General features: G+C 40.9%; 1 long non-coding RNA gene across 9 annotated transcripts in view; it reads left to right on the plus strand.

The window, feature by feature from the left end:
• Positions 1–27258, plus strand: part of LOC149524169 (uncharacterized) — a 100335-nt gene that overhangs the window by 16300 nt on the left and 56777 nt on the right. For 6 of the 9 annotated variants that reach the window (XR_016349911.1, XR_016349910.1, XR_016349906.1 and 3 more), the window contains 3 exons: positions 1222–1388; positions 16690–16775; positions 24873–25011. This is a non-coding gene — a long non-coding RNA (uncharacterized LOC149524169). Of the gene's footprint in view, positions 1–1221; positions 1389–14846; positions 14970–15560; positions 15743–16689; positions 16776–24872; positions 25012–27258 lie in introns of all 9 variants that reach the window. The other 3 variants (XR_016349904.1, XR_016349903.1, XR_016349908.1) reach the window with 3 other exon arrangements.

Below are 27258 nucleotides of genomic sequence, written 5' to 3' on the forward strand. Positions count from 1 at the left end.
TGTAGATGCAATTTTAATAATTGACTCACCCGAATACATGCCCTGAAACGACATCTTCAATGCTAGGCGTTTGCGTTAGGCAGCCGCAGACATGATGCCATCTGGACAATCCAGCGTGCTCATGGTGAGCTTCCAGACAGTTTCTCTCGCCCACCTTTGACTTATTTACACACCCACTCGCTCTCTTTTACGTTTTGTCCTTTGGAAACAAGGTTTTTGTTTAAAGTGACGATTTCATTCATGATTTATTTCAAATGTGTGTGCTCTCCTTTGCTGCCCTCCTCCCTGCTACTTATGTTTACATTGTCACCAAACGTTTTGCTCTACACGTGTAAGGCTAAGCCATCGGAAGCTCCCAGTCCTCCACACTGGCTGAGAGGTCTGTAAAATTCGCTGAGCAGTGGAGGGTCCTGTCCTGTTAGGCTCTACGAGCGCCCTGGAACTGCTTGTTCTCAGCACCTGCCAGCATGGGGCCTCTTAGATTTCAGCTCCCCCGCCCCATCTCCCTGAGCAGCGCACGAGCCCTTCTGGCTTGTGAAGGTAACTGTGCCATGCACAAAGGACCCCACACTCCCCTCGGAGCTAAGGGGGCGACTCCAGCTGAAGGGGACGGGGATTGCAGTTGCGGGGGGAGGAGGAGATCCCTTTTCAGAGTTAGCTCTCACATCCCTCAGCAGCCAAACTGGGGTCGAAAGGTGGATCCCACTTAGCCCGGGCACATTCCTGCAGGAGGCAGCAATTGCAGGAGGGGCCTGATTCCACAATCCCCTGATCTCAGGGAGGTACCGATCGCAAGGGGAGCAGACTGGAGCTTGCAACGGCTGGACACCGAACTGAATTGTAACTTGTCCAGCTACCTGCCCACCGTGGTTAAAGTACTAATTAGTCAGCCCTCTGATTCATAGTCAGTTGATGGAAACCAACATCCAGAGAGCCGAGTGCTCAGAAGATAGAGCCATTCACCCATGGGTTCACCACAGGATGGAAGAAAAATCTTTACAGGATGAAATAGGCAATCAGCTGAAATCTATCCTCTTTAAATAAACTGATTCCCTAGTATTTTCCCAGTGTTGGTGTAAGTTGTTGTCTGTGATGTCCCCCAGGGCTCTTTCCTCTCTCTGCTCTCTGATTTGGTGTATAAAAGCAGCCCTGAATGATGGATTACTGTGTCATTGCAGCCTGCGAAGGATTAATTTGTTTCATTGATTTCTCTTTAGGCAGATAGCCAGAATTCGCCGCTTCCCACCTTTCCCCGAGACTTCCAGCAGTAATAGACAGTAATAGCCTAAGACAAATCAGCCCATGCCTGTAAAAATAGAAACACAAAACCCTGAAGTCCCACGAAAGCCATGAAGACGTTCCCCGCCCCACTTTGTGATGCTGTAAAAGTAAGTTTGTATTTAAATTAAACGCTTTTTCTTATGAAACAATGTATCTTATTTTTTCGGAGTTGCTTGGCTTGAAAACTATTTGGCTTTAACGACAACTTTCATAAGCGCTTGCTTGCAAATAATCAGCAGACATTTGAAAGTCAAGGAGAATTGCATTCACGTTTAGCACCAGGCTTTCGTTTTCTACAAGAGGTAAACCCAAGAGTTCGCTCTTTTGTATAGGAGGGGTCGCTGTATAGCTAATCTATTATCGATCTGTCTGACTGTCTGTCTGTGATACTGCAAAGAAATGTGGTTTATGTCAGGCCGCAGAGTCACTGGGCTGATGCGGGGGCGGAGGGAGTTAACTATTCCAGATCAATTTGTCTATAAGTATTAAGAAGACAATTTGATTGAAAAAAGGCCTTGGAACATTTGGATACGTCACAGAAGTAATGAAGAGACAGACAGACACACTGTTAAATGCCTATTACAAGGGAGGAACATTAGGAGCCATGTGATCGCTGTAGTGTGGAGCATTGTGCGCCCAAACCGGCAGGGAAGGGCTATTTACTTTTATCATCTGCAAACATTGGTTGTGCACCTCTGTTTCCTTTCACACTGCGGGGCTGAAAGTTGTATTAATTTAATGTTCTCAAGTTTTACTTCATATGGAATGAGTCGTGCAGTAAAATCTAATATTGCCATGTGCTAATTCTGGGATTGGATAAACTATACTATGCAGTAATAGCAACTAGACCTCCCTGGGCGCACAAAGACTCGCCTCACCCACCCCTCCATTCTAGGTCCTCAGTAGCTCCTTTAAATTACACTGAAACTATCCTATACCCAATGGCCTACATCTGAATCATCTGGAAACTCTAGGACAGTGGTCTCCAACCTTTTTAAGCACAAGTCAGTCCAGGATCTACATCACACCCAAATACCCCTGCCCCACCCCTTCTCCCAGTCCCTGCTCTTGCCCCACCCCTTTCCCAGGCCCTGCCCTCCTCACTGTGATGATGGGGTGCAGGGGAGGGGGATGGAGTGACATCAGCACCCCCTGCTTCTGTCTCCCCCATCTTGCACAACAAGCAGGAGGCTCCCAGGGGGGCAGCTCTGAATCTCTGGGCAGGAGCAGCAGACCGGGTCTGGTCTGGTCGGGCAACTGAAGGGGAAGACCAGCTTAGTGTTTTGAGCATTGGCCTGCTAAACCCAGGGTTGTTAGTTCAATCCTTGAGGAGACCATTTAGGGATCTGGGACAAAATCTGTCAGGGATGGTACTTGGTCCTGATGTGAAGGCAGGGGACTGGACTCAATGACCTTTCAAGGTCCCTTCCAGTTCTAGGAGATCCTCACAGATCCTGATCTACTGGTTGGTGACCACTGCTCTAGGAGACACCAAAATTACAAAATCTATTTTTTAATCCTTCCAGGGGTGGAGGCATTAAGGTGATAGCTTCAAACTTCTTATTTTACATGGTACTTACCATAGGCCATGTTAAAGTAAGAATATTTGGCTGAGAACAAAGCCTGATTTCCTCAGCTTGACAGTTGAAAATGTTCTTTCTCATGCCCAAATAGTATTTTTGTGTTCATTTGCATACTGAGAGCCTCCAGGGCTTGCAATCGAACTTGTCTCCTTTATCACTCCTAGATCTGAGGTAGCTTTTGAAAAATTAGACATATAGCTAAGTATTTAATTTGCCTAAAGAGTGAAAAAGGCACAGCAGCTTCTAGCCACAGCAGCCTGGCAATTGCTAGTATTCAAAGGAATGTCCCTTCCTCCAGGTTTTTTTTTAAAATGTAGGGAGCCAGGCACTGCCTAACCATCACATTTCTGATGCTTTTCATTGTGAAAGAACCTAGAAGGTCAGGAACAAAACAGTTAGACATGCAATTCCCAGAAAATCTCCACTCTGTGGAGTGGGGCTTCTTGTTTGTTTCTGTTTAGCAGCAAATGGTGTTATCAAGCAAGATTTTTATTTTAATATGTTATCTGAGAACCGGGAGCACTCTGTAGTGGGGCACAACACAAGTTATAAGTATGGCTCACTTTGCCTTTGGCTTTTACAGACCCCTTCAGAAAATTTGCTATTCATCCAGCAACTTTTATTCTGGGTAGAAAGTTTTTTCTTGATTTGGTAAAATCGAGTTTGAAGAATAAATCTAATTTCCCCACCCCTTATTTCCCACGATTTACAATAAAACAGTAAGATTAATTCCAATTGCATTCAACTTAAAAGAAAGTTACATCCTTTCATCCCTAAAGGACTAGTGAGAAACAGAGCATAATAGATTAGCAAACATTAACCTTTTGCATTCTTCTGAACGTAGGCTTTATGTCTATGGAAGGGACAACAGTATGATCAGACATAGAGGCTACGTCTACATTGGCCCCTTTTCCAGAAGGGGCATGGCAATTTTTGAAATCGCAATAGGGAAATGCGCGGGGGATTTAAATATCCCCCGCGGCATTTAAATAAAAATGTCTGCCGCTTTTTTCCGGCTTTTAGAAAAGCCGGAAAAGAGCGTCTACACTGGCCCCGATCCTCCAGAAAAAGCACCCTTTTCCGGAGGATCTTATTCCTACATTTCAAAGTAGGAATAAGATCCTCCGGAAAAGGGCGCTTTTTCCGGAGGATCGGGGCCAGTGTAGACTCTCTTTTCCGGCTTTTCTAAAAGCCGGAAAAAAGCGGCAGACATTTTTATTTAAATGCAGCGGGGGATATTTAAATCCCCCGCGCATTTCCCTATTGCGATTTCAAAAATTACCATGCCCCTTCCGGAAAAGGGGCCAATGTAGACAAGCCCAGAGGCTGTGTCTAGACTGCATCCCTTTCTCTAAAAGGGATGCAAATTAGACACATCGCAATTGCAAATGAAGCAGGGATTTAAATCCCTCCTGCTTCATTTGCATAAAAATGACTGCCGCTTTTTTCCGGCTCGGAGCTTTGCCGGAAAAAAGCGCCAGTCTAGATGCGGATCTTTCGGAAAATAAAGCCTTTTCCGAAAGATCCCTTATTCCTCTTAAAATAAGGAATAAGGGATCTTTCAGAAAAGGCTTTATTTTCCGAAAGATCCGCGTCTAGACTGGCGCTTTTTTCCGGCAAAGCTCCAAGCCGGAAAAAAGCGGCAGCCATTTTTATGCAAATGAAGCAGGGGGGATTTAAATCCCCGCTTCATTTGCAATTGCAATGTGTCTAATTTGCGTCCCTTTTACGGAAAAGGGATGCAGTCTAGACACAGCCATACAGTCTATACATTACATCACTATGGCTTACTAAAAGTTTGTGTGAAAGGCATTCCCCTTCACATAGTGTACTAGTAAAAATTTTACTGAGGTCCACTTTCCTAAATATGTTATTGAATACTTGAGTGTCATTTACTTAATTTAAAATACAGATTAGATTAAATTTAGCATGGGATTCTAATAGTCTACTGAGTGAGACCACACACGCAAGTTCCAGCTGCGAGCCTGGGATCTGTCTGTCTTTGGGCAAAACCAAAAGTTTTCCTATGCTAACACTAGATTTATGCATAGTAAAAGCTAACGCAGACTTCATCCACATGGTGTTTTGAGTCCGTCTAGGTTTTTCAGTGGCTTTACATTATTAACACATATGTTCTCATATAGATGATTTGTGGAAGATTTGTGTGACACCTGATTAAGCCGCTTTCAAAGAATCTGGTGTAAAGTTTACATTTTTTTTAAACGACTTTGTTAAATTCTTTACTTTTAAAGGAGTGAAAAAAAGGATGTGATTTAAATACACACTGATTATTTGATTCATTGTAGAAGATAAAACCTCTGGGTCTGATTCTGATCTCATGCCAGTTTCAAGTCACTGCAACTCGTCAGTGCTGTCATTCCTGAATTATCTCAGTGTAAGAGCAGAATCAGTGCTGGATGGAAAGTTTCTATTTTTTAAAAAAGATATAACTATTTTTATGAATTAAAATTTTGTGTTACTCATATATGAACATTAGCACTGTTGGATACCAGGCCACAAAAAAAGACATGTGTGATGTGCAGTCAAACTGTCTGAAGCATTTTATAATAACCAGTTGAATCATACTGAGCAACCTTACCCTGCACAAAACAGACATAGATTAGTGATCAGCATGCACATGAAACCCACTTGGTTGTGGGAAACACTGCTATGGCTAGCACAGTTCATGAGACTTGCCCAGAGGTTGAAAGTTTAGACCAGTGGTTCGCACCCTATTTATCACTTGCATGGCCATCATACAGTGTGTTATATGGGCCACATCCAGTACCCATATGGCTCTGACAATGTCATATTGACTGAGAGCTGCATGTTGAGAATCATTGCTTTAGACCCTGCAATGGCCCGACTAGTGTGCTAGGCCCAGAGGAATAACCTCCTCCCAGTGTAAATGGTAAGGCCTCACCATATACCTTTTAGAAGTTAGTCTGGCTGAGTGCTATAAGGGAGCTAGTTACTGCATTCAACTGCTCTCTTAGATCATACTTTGCCAGCAAATACTTCTAGCCTAGGAAGAAAGCAGTAAGTAAATATCAAAACAATGCACAATCCGGCATCACAAAGATCTCTAATGGAAGATAAATATTCACCGTGCACAAAAGAGGAATCTTTGTAAAACTAATTTAGGAGGTAAAATCCTAGCAGGATATTCCTTCAAGACTCCAACAACATTGGGATCTAGTGACAGGGGACTTCAAGGTGAACTAGTAGTGTAAATGGCATTATGATACATGGCAAACCAGGTTCCCATGAGATGAAAAAGTTGCCTCTATTGGGAAATCACAAGAAGCCAACAGGAGAGTTGAACAATTTTCTGCCAGTAAATATTGATTCAACAAAGTTGAACCATTTCATGGAAATGTATCCATTTTGTTGAATATTTGATGGGAAATCATCAAAACATTTTGTTTCAGTCATGGATGGCATAGACCAAACAAATCCTGCATCGTGGTAGAGGATTAGACTAAGTGACCTTTGTGGTCAGAGGGACATTCTTCCAACTAAATCACAACAATTTGGATATGCAGTCAATCATCAATCTTGTCAATCATAAATCCAAGAACCAAACCTTCATGACAAGTTTGTCAGAAGCTGGGAATGGGCGACAGAGGATGAATCACTCGATGTTTACCTGTTCTGTTTATTCCCTCTAGGGCACCTGGCATTAGCTACTGTCAGGGCTGCTGACCGTGGGGAGGGAGTCAAAACGAACAACTGCTCCGAGGCCCAATGATTCAAAGGGGCCCAGAGCTCCCAGCTGCTGCTGCCACTACCGCACTACTGCAGCAGTAGCGGCTGGATCCCTGGATCCTTTAATTGCTGCCAAAGCCCTGGGCAGCACACTCTGGCAGCAGTGTGGGGGGTGAGGTCTGGATGGGACAACTAGGACAACTGCCCCAGCCCTGCCCCTTCTGTCTGAGGCCCTCCTCTTCTAGGAGCATGGAGTTGGTCTCCCATTTCACCTTGCCCAGGGGCCCAGGAAGTCTGTCAGCTCACTTAGCCACTGTTAGAAGACAGGATACTGGGCTTAGATGGACTTTTGGTCTGACCTGGTATGGCTGTTCTTTATTAAGTGAAGACTTCCAAAATATGGAACAATATTTCTCGAAATGGAGGCTGAAACCAAACCTCAGAAAAACAACAGTAAGTGCATTTTATCTGGATAATAAGAGTGCCAAAACCAGACTGAAAGTAGCTTTGTGGTAAAAATGTGCAACATGATTACATTCCCATATATCTTGAAGTGAAATTCTACTGCACCCTTTCCTTTCACAATCATCTTGAGAAGGTAGCTGCAAAGATAAAAATGAGAGCCAATATGATCCAGAAACTAGCAGGTACAACCTGGGGTGCATATACGTCAGTTTTGAGAACATCTACAATGGCATTTTTATGCTAAATAGCTGAACATTGTGCACCAGTATGGAGCAAATGTAGCCATCCAGCATATTCAGCTGAATACAGTGATGGGATCATGGGTACCCTTAACTTGATTCCATCACCATGGCTACTGTGCTGTCTCATATCATTTCCCCTGCAGATACACTGACCTACCACAATAGTCCGTGAAACTCAGTGAATATAGGAGAATAGAAGTCTTCCTATTCACCAAGACCTTGACAACATCCCCTCCCCCTGCAACATCTGAATTCCCACAAACCTTTCTGTGAACATTCGTTTAGCCTCATGCAAACAGGCTATGATCAGACAGAGGCATGGAAAGCAGACTGAGCTAAATAAGACTTAAAAAAATTAAGCGCTTTGTGACAGATCCCATGCAGAAGGTTCCTGGGTTTGACCTTCCATGGGGATCTTGATTAACTCAGAACCAAATCTGGACCAACCATGGTAGATGCAGATATCTAATACACAAATGGAAAATGAAAGACTCCCTGGCATGTAAGTGTGGGTTCCCCCTTGACAGACCATCAAACCTACTGTCCAAATTATAAATAAGAAGGAAGCAATACTGCAATACATTCTGATACCCCGATGTAGTCATTTGGACTGATCAACTTCAGGTAAAATAGTAGTTGCTGCTCTACACCAGCTATACAAAAAAAAGAAAAAGACCTTGTGTTTCCTTCTAATACTATGGTTCTACAGTTCTGAGGCTAAACGTTTGATTTAATTTATTGAGTACAATAAATATTAAAACTTAGTATAATACTAAAACTAAAGTGAAATATTTTGGTAAAGTCAAAATATAGTATTTGAGAATATTTTGTTTCACAAAAATAACCAAGATTAAGTTTTCTTCTCAATTTGGGATGATACCAAATATAAAAATCTTTCCATTTCCCCCTGGAATTAATATTCCATATTTTAGCCATCTCTATTTAAAAAGTGAGGGTAAAATATACATATGAGGAGGGAGATACAAGGTAGTTTTTTCAGATAGGCACTGGAGAGAATGAAGTCTTGTTAAAGCTGGCTTCATCACTTTACAGATGTTATAAGAAAGCACCACTATCATGTAGTATTAACAAGTAGCTACTATGACAAACCTGCAAGTCAAAGCTGACATAGATCTTCAACCTCCTCAGCATCAATATGAAGTTCTCATCTTTCCTCAGGAGTACTGATGTGCTTGCGTGCATACATATATATGCATGTGCCCACAACCATGTGAACAGACAGGTAGTAGACAGTGAGGGCTGGAGATACTGCTCTGTATGGTTGAACAACTTGGGAAAACGAACCTGGCTTTTCTGTTACACCAGTCACCTGCTATCAGTTCTCCATCAAGAAGTGTGCCAAAACTGCCCAGGCTGGAGTGAAGATGAACTACTGTCTGGCTTAAGGCCTACCCACAGGTTGACTTGCTAGGAGAGTGATGTACAACATTAATCCCATGGAAAATTAGTTTCTTCATTTAAATACCTTCATTTCAATTTTAGTCAACACAAAGAATGATTAATGTGTTGTAAATATCCAGGTCTGCTGAGTTAAAAAAACCAAAACACATTGGTACTTCCAAAACTGAGTTTGGTTAATGCATAAAATGCTACTCAAGGGGTAAACACTTTTGAACAGCATTTAGAAAGGAATTTTGTCTCTTGTTTACTCAGCACGAACCTCTGTTACTATGGAGTTTTTATATTGTCAGTAAAATTCACCTCCCTGCTATATGTGGTATTGCATCAAAGAGCAAAGTGCTTTAGTTAGCTAAAACAAGGAAAGTATAGCATAATTAAATCTATTAGTTTAGTTTAAAAAAGCGCATTGGATGAATGAGAAGTTTCCACTCATCTACAAGGGGTACATATATACATGACAAGGATGAATGAACAGGAATCTTTATTTTAGAATTTTTTTTTGTTTTGTTTGCAACCGTCCTTGTCACTACTATATTTTTTCTGAGTAGAAAAAGTTAAAAGTACTTGTTTACTATGCTTGTGCTTCATTATGTATAGCCATAGACACTATCAAAATGGAGGGATGCTAAAAGATGTAGCTTATGCTATCAAAATTAGTTACAACTAACATTTCTCTAACTTGACACTATGTTAAACAGAAATAAAATAATGTAATTTTGGCTCCAAGCAGCCAATTTTGCTACATTTCAGGGTACTGCGAAAATTGTTAGCATTAACGAAACAAGTTCTGAAGGCTCGGCTTGATATAAGGAATTGGTAATGGGATATAATGCCTTTCAAACATCTCTTCAGATCTGGCTCAGATCATAGAGAGCGTTTGGTGGCCTAAGTGTAATCAGCACTTGGTATCACTTTGTTCATGTGAATAGTCTCACTGAAGCAAACTAAGAACTAAAGTGATCAGGTTTTGACCCTCTATTGAGACTAAACAGATTTCTGTCTCTAGGGCTTGTCTACATGGTGACACTCTGGAAAGTTATGAATCAACTCAAGATATTAAGTCAAATGTGTTTATTTTTAGAGCTTGTTAAACTCTTCATGGATACTCCTGTCTCAGGAGTAAAGTGGTCTCAGTTTTCTGTATGTTAATCCTCCGAAGGCCAATTTAGTTCCTAATGAAAGCATCCACATGGAGTTTAATGTGCCTTGTCTTATGTCTTCACACCTACAGATTACTCGCCTTAACTTTCCTGAGTGTCCCATGCGGTTAAACTCTAGGGAACTATTCACAGACATTAAAAGCCCCAGTTCAACAAAAAAATTAAGCACATTGATGGCAATGGGCCTTATGCACATTCTTAAATGATTTGCTGTATCAGTGCCTAACTTACTAAAAAAAGTGTTGAAAACAAACCAATATTGTAATTGATCAAGACATTTCAGAGTTGCTGCTGCTGACATAAAATTGTGAAGTATATCTTTTCTCATTAAATTTGTAATCATTTTAAAGAAAAACAAAACAAAACGCATTTCCTTAACTATGTTACTTCCCAGTGAAATCAATAGTAAGAGTTTTGCCTGATGAGTAAAGACTGCAGTATTTGTCCTAGCATTTTAGAATATTAACTCATACATGTTTTAAGAAAAATAAAATTATTTTTTCAGTATTTCTGCTCATTTTCTCTCAGCTTAGATAATGAACACGCAACAGGCCAGTCAATTTCACGTCCAGGTTTTAGTCAAATTTCACTTTCTGGCTCTCAGGCACTAGAACGGTGCTTCCATGTTGGGGCTGAGAACACTGATGTGGGATGCATGCATATTTTGAAATGCCATTTTCACTGGTGTTTTAAAACAATTTAGTTTGGACATTGGTTTATTGGACGTGGGTTTATTACAAGTTTACTTTTACTAAACATAACATGACACTGTGATTTTAACTCACACAATGATCTGACAGTGTTCCTTACAAAAAAAAAAAAAAAAAAAACCTTTCAACTTTCAGAAAGTGAAACCTCAGCTCTGTTCACTTGTGATAATTAAAAAGGTACCAAAACATTTCTGTAACAGTAGGGTGGGCTAACACTAGTGTCCTGGATACTTTTTAGTGTAGATAATTACATCCTGACTTTCCTAAATTTGAGCTTATTTGGAGCCTGAGTCAAAGACAAATGAAATCAATAGAAGGCTTTCCATTGACTTCAATGATTTGGATCAACTCTTATCTTTCACTCTGAAATTGGTGTTTAAGTAGTGTCAGGATATGTTTGACAGTTTTCATATTTTAGTCTTAGGACTGATTGCATTTCATTGATGGGGGAAAATATTGCCATATTTTGTGTATTTTTTATGCAGAACTAACTCTTAGTTTTAAAGGGGAGTTAGAAACATGTATATGGAGTGTAGATAGCTTATAAAGTTTTTAGCATCCTTCTGTCTAAAACATAACCCATGCAATTATAAAAATATATGTTGAAGGTCATTATTTTAAGTAATCTATATTTTATTTTAAGCAATAAAATAACATACAGCTATACACACTCAGAAAACAACAAGCAGCAAGAGTCTAGAACAAATACAGTCCATATACTAACTAGGAGGCTGCCAATAACAACATATTTTACATTGTGAGTGTTTTGAGATCACAACGTTGTTCAGTTAAAATATTGGGATATCTAAAAAAAACCTATAAGAAAATTAAAGAATGAAATAAGTCAGGGCATAATTTCAGTATGCCAGAATAATATATAATAGAGCACAGAGCAGGTCTTTCTGAATAATCTAAGTTGTCTGGTTTAAACATCTCATTCCTATAGCAAACGTCCATGAAGAAAATCCCAATGAACTTAAATTCTACATTTTTACATTAAAACAACTCAACTTCTGCACAAGTAGATTCAGAATGGTTTTACATTTCCTTGTTTATATTATCTGATTATTATTAACAATCTATATTTAGAATGCCACCTGTTATTTTTCTATCAGATCATAGTGTTTTTAGCAATAGAAATAGGGTGAAGATGTTGCTGTTAAATAGATACTATGCTATATGAATTATGTCATTTCTATAGTTATAAAACAACTCGAGAAAATGTACTGTAACAATATGATCTGTGTTAAGATTGATTACCCCAAAAATGCTTTCAGGAGGAAAAACAGAGGGAAAGAGAGAAAGATTGTTTCTACCCAAGCTTTACATCATAAAAGGTTTGGCTCCGTGAAGAAAAATCTAGCATTTGGTTGTTACATACAATGGTCACTCCATTTGTATATTCATTATGCACATTAAATAATCAAACATATTCCTTCAAGTAAATATGCGTAGCTTAATTTGTTCTGCTGAAGGAGAGACAACTGTCAGAAATGGCAATAAAAGTCACAATGAAATAAGAATACTAGAAAATCCAAGGATTTTAGTATGGTCCATTATTCATTCAATTCCTGGCAGCCTTTATGATTACAAATCACTTGATTGACTAACTAGACATTCACAAAGTGAATTATGAATCAGGTTCATTTTTCGTGGTTGATAGTTGGTACATGTTGTAACTCTTCCACTTTGTGATATATCAAGTTCTTGTAACAGTAATAAGAGATATAATCAGCTCTTTATTTCAGGACAAATAAATTGCCTTTTCAAAAATGAAATGTGGTTGCTAACATTTTAACAGTGTGAAATGTAATTCCTAGTCACTATTTTCTGAACAGAATCTGCTATGGTGACATAGCTTTTAGGTAGTTGACTTTGCTGGAAACTATTTTAAGAGTAATAGACCTTCTGTTCTTGCACACTGACTTCAATGGACATTCTCCACTTGGACTGTAGTCACCCTTTTCTATCTGATTATTGGACCACATTTTGCTGATTTGGGCTCTATTTAGGTACAGATGGGATTCAATAAACTCCCTCTACCAACATCTTTCTCTGCTTCCCTTGCACACAATAGAATTTTTTGAAGAAATATTTTTGTCAATTAATTTTATAGAAAATCCAACTGTGGTATCTTGTTCTTAAAAAATGATTATTAAAAGACTTCAGATTTACCCCCTTGCTCACCTTCATATCTAGTTTTTAATCCTCTAACAACCTTAATTAAGTGATCAGCAGTTTAAGTTGTTATTAGACAGCTATTATGGGATTATTTTAAAAATTCCTGATTATGTCATGAGTATAGATTATTGACCACTTTATTAATTTAAAAATTGTGATTAAGAGCATAATCCCCAAAAGATATTTATAAAATTTTAACTACTATGCTTCACTTAAGGGAGTAAGAGGCTTAGAAATGAGATTTAAGGAGTTAGTAAGTGGGTAAAATCAAAATTCTTTGAGGTTTAACATTAAGTGGATTAAGTGACTGGCCATAATGGAAGAGGGACAGATCAAAAGTCAAGTTAATGGTTCAAGTGTAAAATTCACTTTCCTTTTGGACCATCTTCATGTCTCCAAGGCAATCAGTGTGGAATGTGATAAGATATAGCAAACAAATAAGGAGAGAAAAAATGGTAGCATTTCAGTGGAGGAAAAGGTGCGGTATATGAAGGGATAAGAAAAAAACCCAACCAAAATGTAGTGTAATTATGCCCAGCATCATTGCATCTACTGCTGCGTGTTGCATCCACTGCATAAGAGCATAAGTGCACAAGAACGGACATACTGGGTCAGACCAAAGGTCCATCTAGCCCAATATCCTGTCTGCCAACAGTGGCAAATACCAGATGCCCCAGATGAAAGAAACTCAACAGGTAATCCTCATGTGATCCCTCTCCTGTCACCCATTTCCAAACAAACAGCATGAGTCTTAGGAAATCAATGAGATTTATTTTATAACCATTCTGTTGAACCCCACAATGAGTCACCTCCTTAGTGATTTTCAGTGAATACCATTGAGTTGGTGATGTGCTGGGTGTCCAACCTCTGTGTGTATGACTTTCTTTCTTCCACTGAGTTCCCTGCACATATAATAAATTGCAGGTTGGTGCTGTTCAGCATGTTAGGAACTTTGCTAGGCTGGTTCTCTTACTGTTTCTATGGTTTGCATTGGTGATTCATTCAGTGCAATTCTTTCACTGAAAGATTCTTTGCTCCTGGCCATTTTCCCATCTGACATCTGTGCTGTGCTGTTCCTTAGCGTACTGTTTCTGCAAACAGGAACTTAGCACTTAGGCATTTGTAACCTGTGCAAGTGGTTTACTATTTCTTTTGCTATTAGCTTATTACAAAATTCTTTGCTTGGTGGCATACAGCCAATGGAAGTATAAGTCCTTTTGGCTGGTTTATTTATACGGCCACATTTGACCTCTTAAAATGTGTAGTCTTCTGAGCCTCTTTTAAATCTTCTTACTGTGCTGGTTCATGGGAATTCCCTTGAACATATAAATCAAACAGCAAAATTTAAACTTAAACAAGATGACTCAGGTCAACCACTTGCTCATTTAAATATCCAAAATCATATGCAATTCTGTTCTCATTTGCAGTTGTGTAAATTTGGAGTAAATCCATGGCTTCTACTAACTTATTGTGGATTTGCACTGGTGTAAAAGAATAGAATTGGTATTTTGCATCTGGTGCAGAAGATACATGCAAGAGTAAAAATCTTCTCCCCCATTCTTCATTTCACACAAAGTACTCCAAATGACATCGCTTGAGAATTCTGCACAGGGAATGAATGCAGAATATTATATAGAAATTTACACTGCAGATACAAGGGAATTTGCTTTAAATTTTTAATCTCTTTTACAATATATTCATAGTCAAGTTTGTATAATTTAAATGAAAATGTGGTGGAAATGGACAATCTCAATGCAGAATTAGTAGTAGCTGTGTTTTATGATGTGCTGTATATCCTCAGTGTAGGCAACATTTCAGACACATGGTGCCAGAGCCATAGGCCTGAGTCTCTGTACTAGTTGCTGAGAGGTGGTCTAAGCCACAGAAATCCCCAGAGTTGTTATTATTCATGCTAGTGAGAACGGCCTTTAGTCTGCTCTAATGTGGACTAAAGGATGAACCGGCACCTGGAAGACTGAGACTGCAAAACTTTTAGATTGGTTGTTTAACTAACATGAGATCTTTGCTGAGTGTGCCAAGTTACTGCAGCCTGAATACCACTCAGTGATGTTAATTTTGTTTTCTGATTTCTAGATCTTAAACAATTCTCCTGGCAATCATTTCTGCTTTGAGTATAACTAATACTCCAAGCATTTTGTTGATATCCAGAATATGTATATCTACCCTGAGAGGTTTTGGAGTATGCATATTATTAAGGTGAGATGTTGATTTATTTTCTTCCACATGGGAAGATGTACAGGGAAGTACTGTAGTATATCCATCAATTGGATTCCTTCTGCGTATCATTTTTGAATAATTTGAACCTGTGCATCCTACCAAGCATCTAGTAGATTTAAAATGTGATTTTTCTGCCGCCTAAACTTCAGTATCAGCACCCAGGTACTGCATAATCCTTGGGTATGGAGCCAGGGGATGAGCAGAGTCTCCTCTGAGAAAAGAAAGGACCAAAAATGGAAAGAATGCCTAGTGGGGATAGGCAGAGGAGAAGGATTTTCTCCTGCCTCTGTCTGGAGTCTATAGATTTCAGTGTAAGGATCTGCTCAGTTTCTCACAATAAATAAAAGGACACATTTTAAGGTGCACAGGTTGTTGGCACATTGAAAAGTGTAGCACAGGCCTTATCTGCTGGAGCAGCTACCCTATTAACACTTACTAGTACGTCTATATTTAAGTTAGTCTTCTGTAGACTTTCTGCTAAACCCACAGTTTTACTGCAAATCCTGCTCCTAATTTGCTTGTTTGTATTATAATTCCAGTTCTGACACCAGCCTTTTTTTGATTCAACAGTTATTTTTTCCCTCTCCAGCCCTGAACAAGAGGATGGATATACCATAATACGAATGATACAAAAGAGTTAGGGCATTTCTCCCAGTATTTTATGCACCCAAAAAAGGGTCAAATTCAAAGTCAGAGCCCTTTCCACAGATGTATAAAGGAACTTAAACTGGAGTAACCACTACTTTAAGAAGGTATAAAGTTGGGGACCATTCTGCTTTTATCTGTACATCCTCACACCTTTCTGTTAGTTGCTTTTGTTGCTAGGTTTCTTTTCCATTAGTCTTCCCATGGCATGAGTGTCACTAGAAGCCCTAGGCTCTCTTTCACTCAGGTGCTGTGGGCTATTTTCATAGCTGAGTGGTGTTGTACATTATGTGTTGGTATGTGGGTGTGAGTCTAAGGGTCCTATTCTTCAGCTGATATTCATTTCTAACAAATAGCCCCATTGACAGTAAGGATTAAGAATAAGGCTGCAAAATCAGTGTACCTTATTCTTACTTGGTCACAGAGTAGATGTAAATTAACCCTGCCCCCCATTTAGTCAAATAAAGGCTGCTCAGATGCCAACTCCATCCAACTCCAGCTGCAGAATGAGAGTAGGGCTGCTAACCACTGAGCAAGGGTGATGAGGCAAAAATGAGGTGTGGGAGAATTCTGGACGCTGTTCTCCCCTACTTGCCAACCAGCGTAATTGGTTCTTGGGTGCATCCAGAAAAGGGTGAGGTCATTGACTACCTGCCAGTGCAAGGGGAGGAAAGCGTCTCTCCTTCCTGCAGCTCATTTTGGCAGTCTCAGAGATGGATCTGAAGTTCTAATCATCCCTAAGGAAGCATAAGTTGAAGCAATATACACAGGTGGGAGTGGAGGATCGTGCAAGTCACAAGGAATTGACTCCTTTGAACATGGCCCACTGCCTTCAGCATCTGCTACAAGCTGCAACGCTCATTGCTAAAAGAGGAAGCCCAAAGGCCAAATGCAAGCTCAGTTGCACACCTTCATTTGGTGTGTAAGCTGGCCTCTCCGACATTAGGCTTATAATTCTTATTTCAGCAACTACTTTTTCTTTAAGACAGGTAGGTCTCTCAAGGGATAACTTCAGTCGTGCCTGAATTCCATTGTCCTTTTCCTGGCATTTCAGGGACATAACACAGTATTGGACATTACCACATTTCTTTCTTCATTGGAGGATTCGCCCCTGAAGACTTCAGTGCCACGGAGAGAAGGGTAATATTTACTGATCTTCTACTGCTAACACATTCGTTAAAAAGGGATCAAAATGGATTATTTTCATCTTGACATGCAAAGAGCCACATTTTGCCCTTGGCTTGATCTCAGAGTATGAACTGATAATATCAGCAGAAGATGCAGAGGCAGCAGCTTTTTGGATATCAGACATGGCATCCTCAGACGCACATAGTATTCTAACACAAAGAAGTTTTTCTAGCAAGATCTACCCTATAATTTCCCTGGTATTTGACATTATATTCACATTCTACATTCAGATCTGCACAGAATCAGCTGAAAATTATGTGTAACCTATGTTATTTCTTCAGTGATCTATCCTGTACCCTGCCAACATTTCTGGGCACACGGAAAGATACAAAAGGAATAATTTTATCAAGTTAGATTACAAATTTAAATATGAGACAAATATGAGAGTTGCGTGAAGAAATATATTTTATTGGACCGACTTGTAAAAGTGAGAGAGACATGCTTTTGAGATACAAAGTGTAGTTCAAAAATGTGTCTCTCTCACCAACAGAAGTTGGTCCAATAAAAGATACTACCTCACCCACCTTGTCTCTGTAATATCTTGGGACCGACAATAGCTACAACACTGCATACAAGCTTAAATGTAAACATTTCCTAAATCATTTCACAAGATCAGAAGCAGGAAAGATTTTAAAAAATCATCTTGAAATGTTTATGGAGCAATAAATATTGTAGAGTTTTTCACTCATTTTCACTCTATGCAACCCCACTGAACTCAGTTATATGGCATGTAATCCACTACTGGATGTAACTCAGCAGACTAAGCCAATACAAGAGATTGCGTTGTTTACTGTTAATATGAGAGAAAGGATTGAAGGGTCCATTGTGAACCAGAAAAGCACCAGCACTGACTCATTGTTTCTAATTACTAATTATTATTATATCAGCACATGAATCCAGCATTTCTTAGGTCATTGAGAAGAGGCTCAGGGCATGGAGCTGGGAGTGTAGAAGGTGGAGGAGTCAGACCAGAGGCTTGTGGATGTGGGGGGCTCAGAGCAGGGGCTAGAGTGGGGAATGCAGGAGTCAAGGCTGGGTGGGTGAGGAGGGGCTTAAGGCAGGGGGTGGAGACCCAGTAGTCAGGATTGTGGGTGGAGGGTGCAGAAGGCTGGCCAATTCTTAGGGCAGCAGGGGAGCTGTGCCACCTGATCCTGCGTATGGTGACCAGCAACATCCAGAGACCAGCCCCCAGCCAGCCCCTCTCTTACCGGTGTGCCTGCCCTTTTGTGGTCATTCTGCGGTATAAGTGTGCCTGAAAGCAGCCCCCTCCCTTTGTATTTTATGAGAAACAATCATATTGCAAGCAAATTTCATTGTCCTGGCACAACCAAACCCTGACCTTGCTCTAAGTGATGAGACGAGGAAGCTGCATACCAAATTTGGTGATAGCTTTATCATTTAGGAAGAGTTCTTGAACTGATAGTTTCACAGACAGACCAACAGACAGACAGGCAGACACACAAACTCTCTCAAATATATAGTAGGTTTCTTTTCTCAAACAAACAAAACATCAAGCAATTGGATCCTAGCTAGAGTCTCAGCAAAACCTCAGGACTCAAATGAGCAACCCAACAAGTAAACGGTTAGTTAAAATGAAAATTATAACAAAAACAAAAACGCCAGCTTGGAAATTGAACTAATAAGGGAAAGAATTTGCATCAAGTGGCTAGCACAATTTTCAACTCTATAAAGGAGAGCAGAGCTGCTGAAATCATCTTGTGCAGCTGAGATAAACACAAATCCACATGCAGATGAATGAAGATTTCTGAACAGTTATGGCTTCCAGTATGACCTTGCATGTTAAAACTTAGCCAGTGTTTATAGCACAAAGTGAATTCCCTCCAGAATAACATTTTAGTAATCCAGCACCAGTTCCAACCTTTCAGCTGTTGCTACTTTTTGGCTTAACTATAGATAGAGTCAGAAGCCCATGGTTTCTGTGACAACACAGGGTCAGATGACCTGGCTATGTCCTTCCAGGCCCATCTGGAGAAATAAATAGGCTGTTTGTAAACAGGACAGCTAAGGGTTCTATCACAACATTGCAAGTTCACAAAAGCATAAGGCAGAAGGGTGAGAAGGCAGAGGTGAAAGGTGAAAGCCGTCTTGGGCCTGTTCTTCTGTAGAGGACTGGCTGTTGTTCAGACTGAGAACTTAGAAACAATCCACTGGCAGGCTTCTTGCCAGGGGATTTGTTATGGAGAGAGCATGGCTTAGTAAGGATTTTATTACAAAAATTATCTTGATTCTTTTGCTCTCTTATTACAGATGCTCCCCCTCACCTCCTCAATTATTTAAAAAATATATATATATTTGGAAGAAACACACAAATTAATTTCCCACAAATAATACATTCAGGGTGATTTGTTTTTCAGAGAGAGAGGTGCTCAAAAACTACGAATTTATGGTGCAAAATAATAATGGCAAATTATATGGCAAACTGCATTCCGGAAAAATGATTACGCTATTCAAATAATTAAAAGGAAAAAAAAAAGGACTGACTGCTATTTTGGGTCTATGGCAGATATTTTAGGAGGTTATATATCTTTGTTCCACCTAAGCCACTAGAGATTTATAAGATTTTGTAATTAACGGACCCACCTTCTGGAATAGGCCATTCTTGTACTGGGTGAACAAATTTAAAAATAACACATAAACTTGTAGAACCTTAGGGTATGTCTACACTACAAAGTTAATTTGAACTAACAGTCGTTAGTTCGAATTAACTTTAATAGGGGCTACACATGCAAACCACTTTTTCGAATTTAATTCGAAATAGCTGAGCGCTTAATTCGAACTAGGTAAACCTCATTCTACGAGGAGTAATGCCTAGTTCGAATTAAGTAGTTCGAATTAAGGGCTATGTAGCCAGTTAATTTGTACTAGTTGGAGGCTAGCCCTTTCCAGGTTGCCCTGGTGGCCACTCTGGGCCAAACCAGGGAAACTCTTCTGCCCCCCTCCTGGCCCCGGAGCCCTTAAAGGGGTACGGTGTGCCCGTGCCAGTTGCAAGCCTACCAGCATCCAGCCAGCAGACCCTGCACCTGGCACGGGATGAGCCAGCCACCTGCTGCCACCCAGCCTTCCGCCTCTTCCCAGGACCAGGCTGGTGGCTTATAGGAGCCTGCCCGGGGCCACAAAAGGCGGGCACTTTCCTGGTCTAGTGCGGAGATCGCAGACCTCATCAAGGTTTGGGGGGAGGCCTCCAGCGTCTACGATCTCCACACTAGGCACAGGAATGCGGCCATCTACAGCCGCATGGCTGCCAGCCTGGCCACCAGAGGCCACATGCGGACCCAGGAGCAGGTTTGCATGAAAATCAAGTTGGTCCAGTGGGACCTCCAACCCTGAGCCATGAGTTTAGAACATAAGAACATAAAAACGGCCGTACTGGGTCAGACCAAGGTCCATCTAGCCCAGTAGCCTGTCTACCGACAGCGGCCAGCACCAGGTACCCTGGAGGGGGTGGACTGAAGACAATAACCAAGTGATTTGTCTCATGCCATCCATCTCCAGCCTTCCACAAATAGAGGCCAGGGACACCATTCCTACCCCCTGGCTAATAGCACTCCATGGACCCAACCTCCAAGAATTTATCTAACTTCTCTATAAACTCTGTTATAGTTCTAGCCTTCACAGCCTCCTGTGGCAAGGAGTTCCACAGGTTGACTATGTGCTGTGTGAAGAAGAACTTTCTTTTATTAGTTTTAAACCTGCTACCCATTAATTTCATTTGGTGTCCTCTAGTCCTTATAATATGGGAACTAAGGAATAACTTTTCTTTATTCACCCGCTCCACACGACTCATGATTTTATATACCTCTATTATATCCCCCCTTAGTCTCCTCTTTTCCAAACTGAAAAGTCCCAGTCACTTTAGCCTCTCTTCATATGGGACCTGTTCCAAACCCCTAATCATTTTAGTTACCCTTTTCTTAACCCTTTCCAAGGCCAATATATCTTTTTTGAGGTGAGGAGACCACAGCTGTACACAGTACTCAAGATGTGGACATACCATAGTTTTATATTTCTCCTCCTCCTTTTCCCCCTGGCTTTCCCCTTCCAGCTCCCTCCTCCCAGGTTTCCTGCTCCCCTCTCCTACCCTCTCTCTTCGCCTCTCCTACCTCCTTTTCCCAGTCTCCCCAGAGGTTAATCCCCTCCCACCAGTTTTGTTAAATAGAGTTTCTATTTTTGAACACACATGTCCTTTATTTTTTACATCAGGAAGGGGGGCTAGGGAGGGGTAAGTGGAAGGAGGTGAGGACGGAATGGGGCACGAGCCCAATAGGGAGGACTGGGGTGGCTCTGTGGGCTCCTCGGGGTGGAAGCTCTCCTGCAGGGCCTCCTGGATCCTGACAGCCCCCCGATGAACCCCCCCGGATGGCAGCTTTTGGCAAGTGCAATTGGGCTGATGGCCGAGTGCTGTGATGTGCTGAGTGTGGGCACTCAGGGCACTCCAAGACAGGACTGCTTTGCTGTCCCTCATTGAGATAGACAAGCAAGCGGGGAACCCTGAGAATTGTCTGTCCGGGCTGGGGGTAGGGTCTGAGGGTAGCACAGCCCTCGGCTAGCCTGAGGCAGCAGCTCCACACTCTAAGTCCTAACCTGATGCCCTGCTGGCACTGGTTCCAGCCAGCCTTAACTTCGGTTCAGGGTCCACTCAATGTGGACATGCTATTTCGAATTAGCAAAACGCTGATTCGAATTAGTTTTTGGGTCTAGATGTGTTATTTCGAATTAGCTTATTTCGAATTAACTAATTCGAAATAAGTTAGTTCGAGTTAGCACTGTAGTGTAGACATACCCTTAGAGACTAACAAAACATGTAGCTGGTATCATGAGCTTTCAGGGGCACAACCCACTTCTTCAGATGATTGAAGTTAAAAAGGGGTCCAGAGGCCAAATAAATAGCAGAGAAAGAGAGGGGATGGGATTGGAAAGAGAAGAAAAAAAAATATTGTCAATTAGAGCGTCTATGGTAAATGAGGCTGATAGAGTGAGTTCTAATTATTCTAAGTATCTGGTGCTTGGCTTTTTATGTCATTAGGGTATGGAACATAGTAGGCCATCCAGTTAAAGTCTTTATTTAAACCTCTGTTGCAGGTGTTCTACCTTGTAAATGAAATCAAGTTCTGCAGCTTCTCTTTCCAGCTGGTTTTTGAAATTGCCTTGCAATAATATTGTCACTTTTAGATCCATTAGTGAGTGCCCAGGCAAGTTAAAATGTTTCCCAGCAGGTTTCTGTGTTATAATTTCGAATATCAGATTTGTGTCCTTTGTGTCCTTTGTCGTAGAGACTCTCCAGTTTGGCCAATATATATGGCAGAGGGACATTGCTAGCATAGATCCCATTGGTGGATATGCAGTTATATGAGCCTTTGATGTGGTGGCTGATGTGGTTAGGTGATGTGATGATGTCGCTTGTACAGATGTGTGGATAGAGTTGACACCGGAGCTGACTGCAGGGGTGGGTTCCTGGATGAGTATGATGGAGGTATGCTGCATGGTTGCTGGAGAGAATTTGTTTGTGGTTAGGGGGGTTGTCTATAAGCAAGGATTGGCCTGTTCCCCAAGGCCTATGAGAGTGAAGGATCATTTTCCAGGATAGGTTGTAGATTGTTAATAATGCGCTGGAGGGGTTTAAGTTGAGGCTGTAGTAGGTGACCAGTGGTGTTCTGTTTTCTTTGTTGGGCATACCTTGAAGAAGCTGATGCCTTGGTACTTGTCTGGCTCTGTCATCTGTTTTTTCACTTCTCCAGGTAGGTATTTAAATTTTAAGAATGCTTGATATCGATCCTGTAGGTGTTGTCTCTGTCTGTGGGAGTGGAGCAAATCCGGTTGTATCTTAGAGCCTGGCTGTAAACAAATGATGGGGGAATGTGTCTTGGATGGAAGCTAGAGGCATGTAGGTAAGTGTAACAGTCAGTAGGTTTCTGGTAGAAGATAGTGGAAATGTAGCCGTTGTGTAATTGTATTGTAGTGTCAAGGAAGTGGATCTCTTGTGAGGACTGGTCCAGGCTGAAGTTGATGGTAGAGCGGAAGTTGTTGAAATCCCTGTGGAATTCTTCAAGGGTCTACTTCCCGTGGGTCCATATGATGAAAATGTCGTCAATGTAACACAAGTAGAGTTAAGGTGCTAGGGGACAAGAGCTGAGGAAACGTTGTTCGAGGTCACCCATAAAGATGTTGGCATGTTCTGGGGCCATGAGGGTGCCCATAGCTCTGCCGTAGACTTGAAGATATAAATTGTCCCCAAATTGGAAATAGTTGTGAGTGAGGACAAATCACAGAGCTTCATAACCAGGTATGCAGTGGTGTCATCAGGGATAGTGTTCCTGAAACTGTTATAGTGGGTGGTAAGTCTTGGTGTATATTAAAATGCAGGAAGTGCTTTACATCACAAAAGTTTATATGTCTTTTTAGAGTAGTTTTTTTGTGCTTAGAAGTATATCAACAAATTATTGACCATAATATCTGGGCCTGGATCAGGCCTGATGAGGTGAGAGTGGGAGCTAAAAAAGTGTATGTCACCCTTGCTCTCCTGTGATCCCTCAAGGCGGCTTTAATTTATGCCAGAAGTGACACTACCGGGGTCTGGTGTACTACCCAGGGATTGCTGGAGTATTCTAGCCACACTGCCAACATGGCCCCCAATTCCTTCCACTGACAAAGCCTTGGAGTAGTAGCTACACCATTTTTAACATAACTCAGGCCAGGTCTACACTAAGCCAGAAATTCAACTTAAGATATGCAACTACAGCTACAAGAATCACTTAGCTGGAGTTGATGTTTCTTAAACTAAATTTCTGGGGCAGCCCCACTGCAGGAGGTCAATGGGAGAAACTTCCCTTACTCCTTGCAACTCTGAGGCATACTGAGGTGAGCAGGGGGCCCCTCAGCATTCGATTTAACAGGCCCGTACTGGACTCCCTAAATTGAACTCTGGAAGAATGACTTCTAGAGTGTTGATCTTTCTGGAAGTATAGGCAAGGTTTTAGTGATTCCCCTACCGGTTTGGTTGTGTAAGATAGATACACCACTATGATCTTGCAAAGATGGAAGAGCCTAGAGCCCCAGAGCTCGGGATCCAATCTGAGCCCAGATGTTTATACAGTGTCAGTCAGTATGATTCAAAGGATTAATTTGCAATCAATGTCTTCTTCATAAATACATAGGTCTCTACTTCTGTGGAACAAGTTGCATCATTGACACTCATATCCCATTATGAAGTACTCTAGTAGATTCTCCAGGAGAGTTGAGATTGTGGTTAATTATGGGAAAAATAAAAATGTGTGCTGGTAGGATACTGGGACAGATGGACCTTTGGGCTGATCCAGCATGGCCATTCTTAGGTTTTGCAAGTAACACTCCTTGTAACACTCTAATTCATAGACATAGCACCATTAGAAAGAGATGGTGCTTATTAAATTGAAGTTATTCAGGCACGTTTTCTACATACCTAGCATGGGAGAATTATGGACTGAGCAGATGACTGGGATTTAGATGTTCCCAAGATCCATTTCTGGCTCAGACACAGACTCTGAAGTCTGGATCACTGGCTCCATCTCCACATGGGCCAGTTTACTAAGAATTTCCCATGATTTCTAACACCAGTATTAGAGTACGAGAGCTTTGGTGTATGCATGTGCATTTAAAAACAATACATCAAACATTGCTTTGGAACAGGTGTAATCTTATATAGATAGGGGCTTATGCCCATTTTACTTAGACACAGAGTTTAATAATGCATCCTTTCCTCCCTCCGAGGAGGGAGGTCATTTAATATTCCTAAGATGTTTTGAAGATTAAAGTGCTACATGTTATTACAAGTGCAAAGAATGTATATTTTTCTCTACCACCCATCTTTTCAATTCAAGTTATTTCCATCAAAGGAGTTCAGTTTCACCATGGGGGAAGGAAGGTGGGGGAAAATAAAAATCAAAGAAAAAGGGATGGGCAGCCTTGGTTCAGATATGTGAAACATGAATTATTAAGCCAATAAATATATTTTCCTTATGGAATAATGACATTTCTTTTGATTTTTAAATACAGCTGTGCAGAGACCATCCTATTCACAGACTACCTCATGGAACCGAAGAACAACGTTCATTAGAAAGGATAACAGGAAGTCATCTGTATCTTCTTCTCTCCCTCCTACCCCTTGCAGTTTCTCATCTCAACAGGCACACAGGTAAACATACTTCTTGTGCATGACAATGTATCTCAAAGATACAGGCTAAACCTCCATAGTCTGTCATGCTCTGGTCCAGCTACATCCGTGGGCTGGCATAATTTTAGTTAGCCGAATGTCCATTAATCATGGGATGGCTAACTTTCTCACGGTCGCATAAAGTTTGTTTGCAACCATCAGTCCTGGCTGTTTGTGTTCAGTGCTGTTATTTAGCTTTGATTTATTCCTAAATGTTTTCTAAGAGCCAAATAAGCAGTGGAAGTACTAGTAATGCTGCTAGATTGAGTTCCTGTGGTCTGGCAAATTCTCTGGTTCGGCACAGATCAGGTCCTGATGGTGCTAGGCTAGAAAGGTTCAATCTGTGAGGGTATGTCTACACTACCACCCTAGTTCGAACTAGGGTGGTTAATGTAGTCAATCGAAGTTGCAAATGAAGCCTGGGATTTAAATATCCCAGGCTTCATTTGCATCTTGCCGGGCGCTGCCATTTTTAAATCCCTGGTAGTTCGGACTCCTTGCCCGCGGCTACACGCGGCACGGAATAGGTAGTTCGAATTAGGAACGAGGTGTAATGGTAGTTCGAATTAGAAAGCCTAATTCGAACTACCTACTCCATGCCACGTGTAGCCACGGGCACGGAGTCCGAACTACCGGGGATTTAAAAATGGTGGCGCCCGGCAAGATGCAAATGAAGCCCGGGATATTTAAATCCCGGGCTTCATTTGCAACTTCGATTGACTACATTAACCACCCTAGTTCGAACTAGGGTGGTAGTGTAGACATACCCTAAGACAAACTGTATTTCTTAGTTGCTCTTAACCCTTATTTTATTCTTAGTCTTTCCAATCAGGTCAGGAAAAACACCAGTCTTCTCATTAAAAAATAACCCAAAACACAAACAACAACTATAAAAAACCTAAAACAATACTTGTAGTAGAAATTAGGACCCTGCAAGATTAGATCATCCTAAATAGAATATATATCACTGTTCCACTCAGCTGTATCATGGTAATGTTAATCACTTTCTTGTGAAACTTCGGATATTAGCCACTGCTGGAATCATATCACCATACTTGATGCACCAATGTATTCAGCTGGTATGGAAAATTCTAAGTTCCTATTACCTTTAAAGAAGAGCAGAAGGACTATCGCGCCAGCAATGTGTGTGGGATGTGTGTGTTTAATATGGCCTCCTACCTCTATTGCCTGGGAATGCTTCACAAATTTTAGGTAATGTACACTGCCCAGAACAGCAGAGCTGCCTGTGTATGTGTGTGATGTACATACATCTGCACCTGTTAAAGATGCAGCACAAATTGCTGCACTGTGAATTCCTATAGCCTACTAGTGCCTCTGGCAGGCACTGTTTTCTCTTTTGCCTCTCAGTGTGGGCTGAGGCTTACAAAAATGATTAGAGGAACTGAGACTTCTATCTTAGGAGAGATGGAGAAGATTGGAACTGCTCAATTTAGAGAGATCAGCCAAAGGGGAAATGGTAGAGATATACAAGATAGTGGACAATATTGAGAAAGCAAGTTGGGTTTTCATATTTACCTGCTCAAGATGTTATTTAATGAAACAGAAAGGCAACAAGTGTAAAATGGATAACAGGGAACATATATACTGAGCGCATAATTAACCTCTTAAACTTATTGCCACTAGATATAACAGAGATCAAGAGATTAGTAGGATTCAAAAAAAGAATTAGGCATTTACATGGAAAATTAAACCTTCCTCAGTTTCATTAGATAGGGCACGACGTCTCAAACTCTTTGATAGCATAGACTAAGCTCTAAAACTCTTTGATAAAATAGATTACATTTTAATGAATACTATCATGGACCAACATCCCTCCTGTTTGAAATAACATGAGGCATCTGTCCCTCTCCCATATGTGACCTTTAGCTAAAAAGACAGCTAAAATGTAATATTATACTTTTGTATAATAAGACCACTACTTGGCAAGCAATTTTTAAATAGTATAACTGTAAAATTATATACAGTATTTTCACTGTCTTTTAATTAAATTGAGCATGTGTAAGTGAGGAGGAGCCATGGCCTGTAATCAGCCTGCTCACTAAGATCCTGAGACCACTGTTAGTAGTCCTTTAAATAAAGTATAACATACATCAGATAGTAATTGGACATCTCCCTAAAATATTTTCACATCTGCCGAGAGAGACTCTCTAAACTATCTGAAGTTTTTAGAAGTGCCCTCTATTTCTGTGGACTTAGTTTTGCACCATC

The sequence above is a fragment of the Pelodiscus sinensis genome, chromosome 6 (assembly GCF_052426305.1).
Source record: "Pelodiscus sinensis isolate ZL-2025 chromosome 6, ASM5242630v1, whole genome shotgun sequence".
NCBI classification, from domain to species: Eukaryota; Metazoa; Chordata; order Testudines; family Trionychidae; genus Pelodiscus; species Pelodiscus sinensis.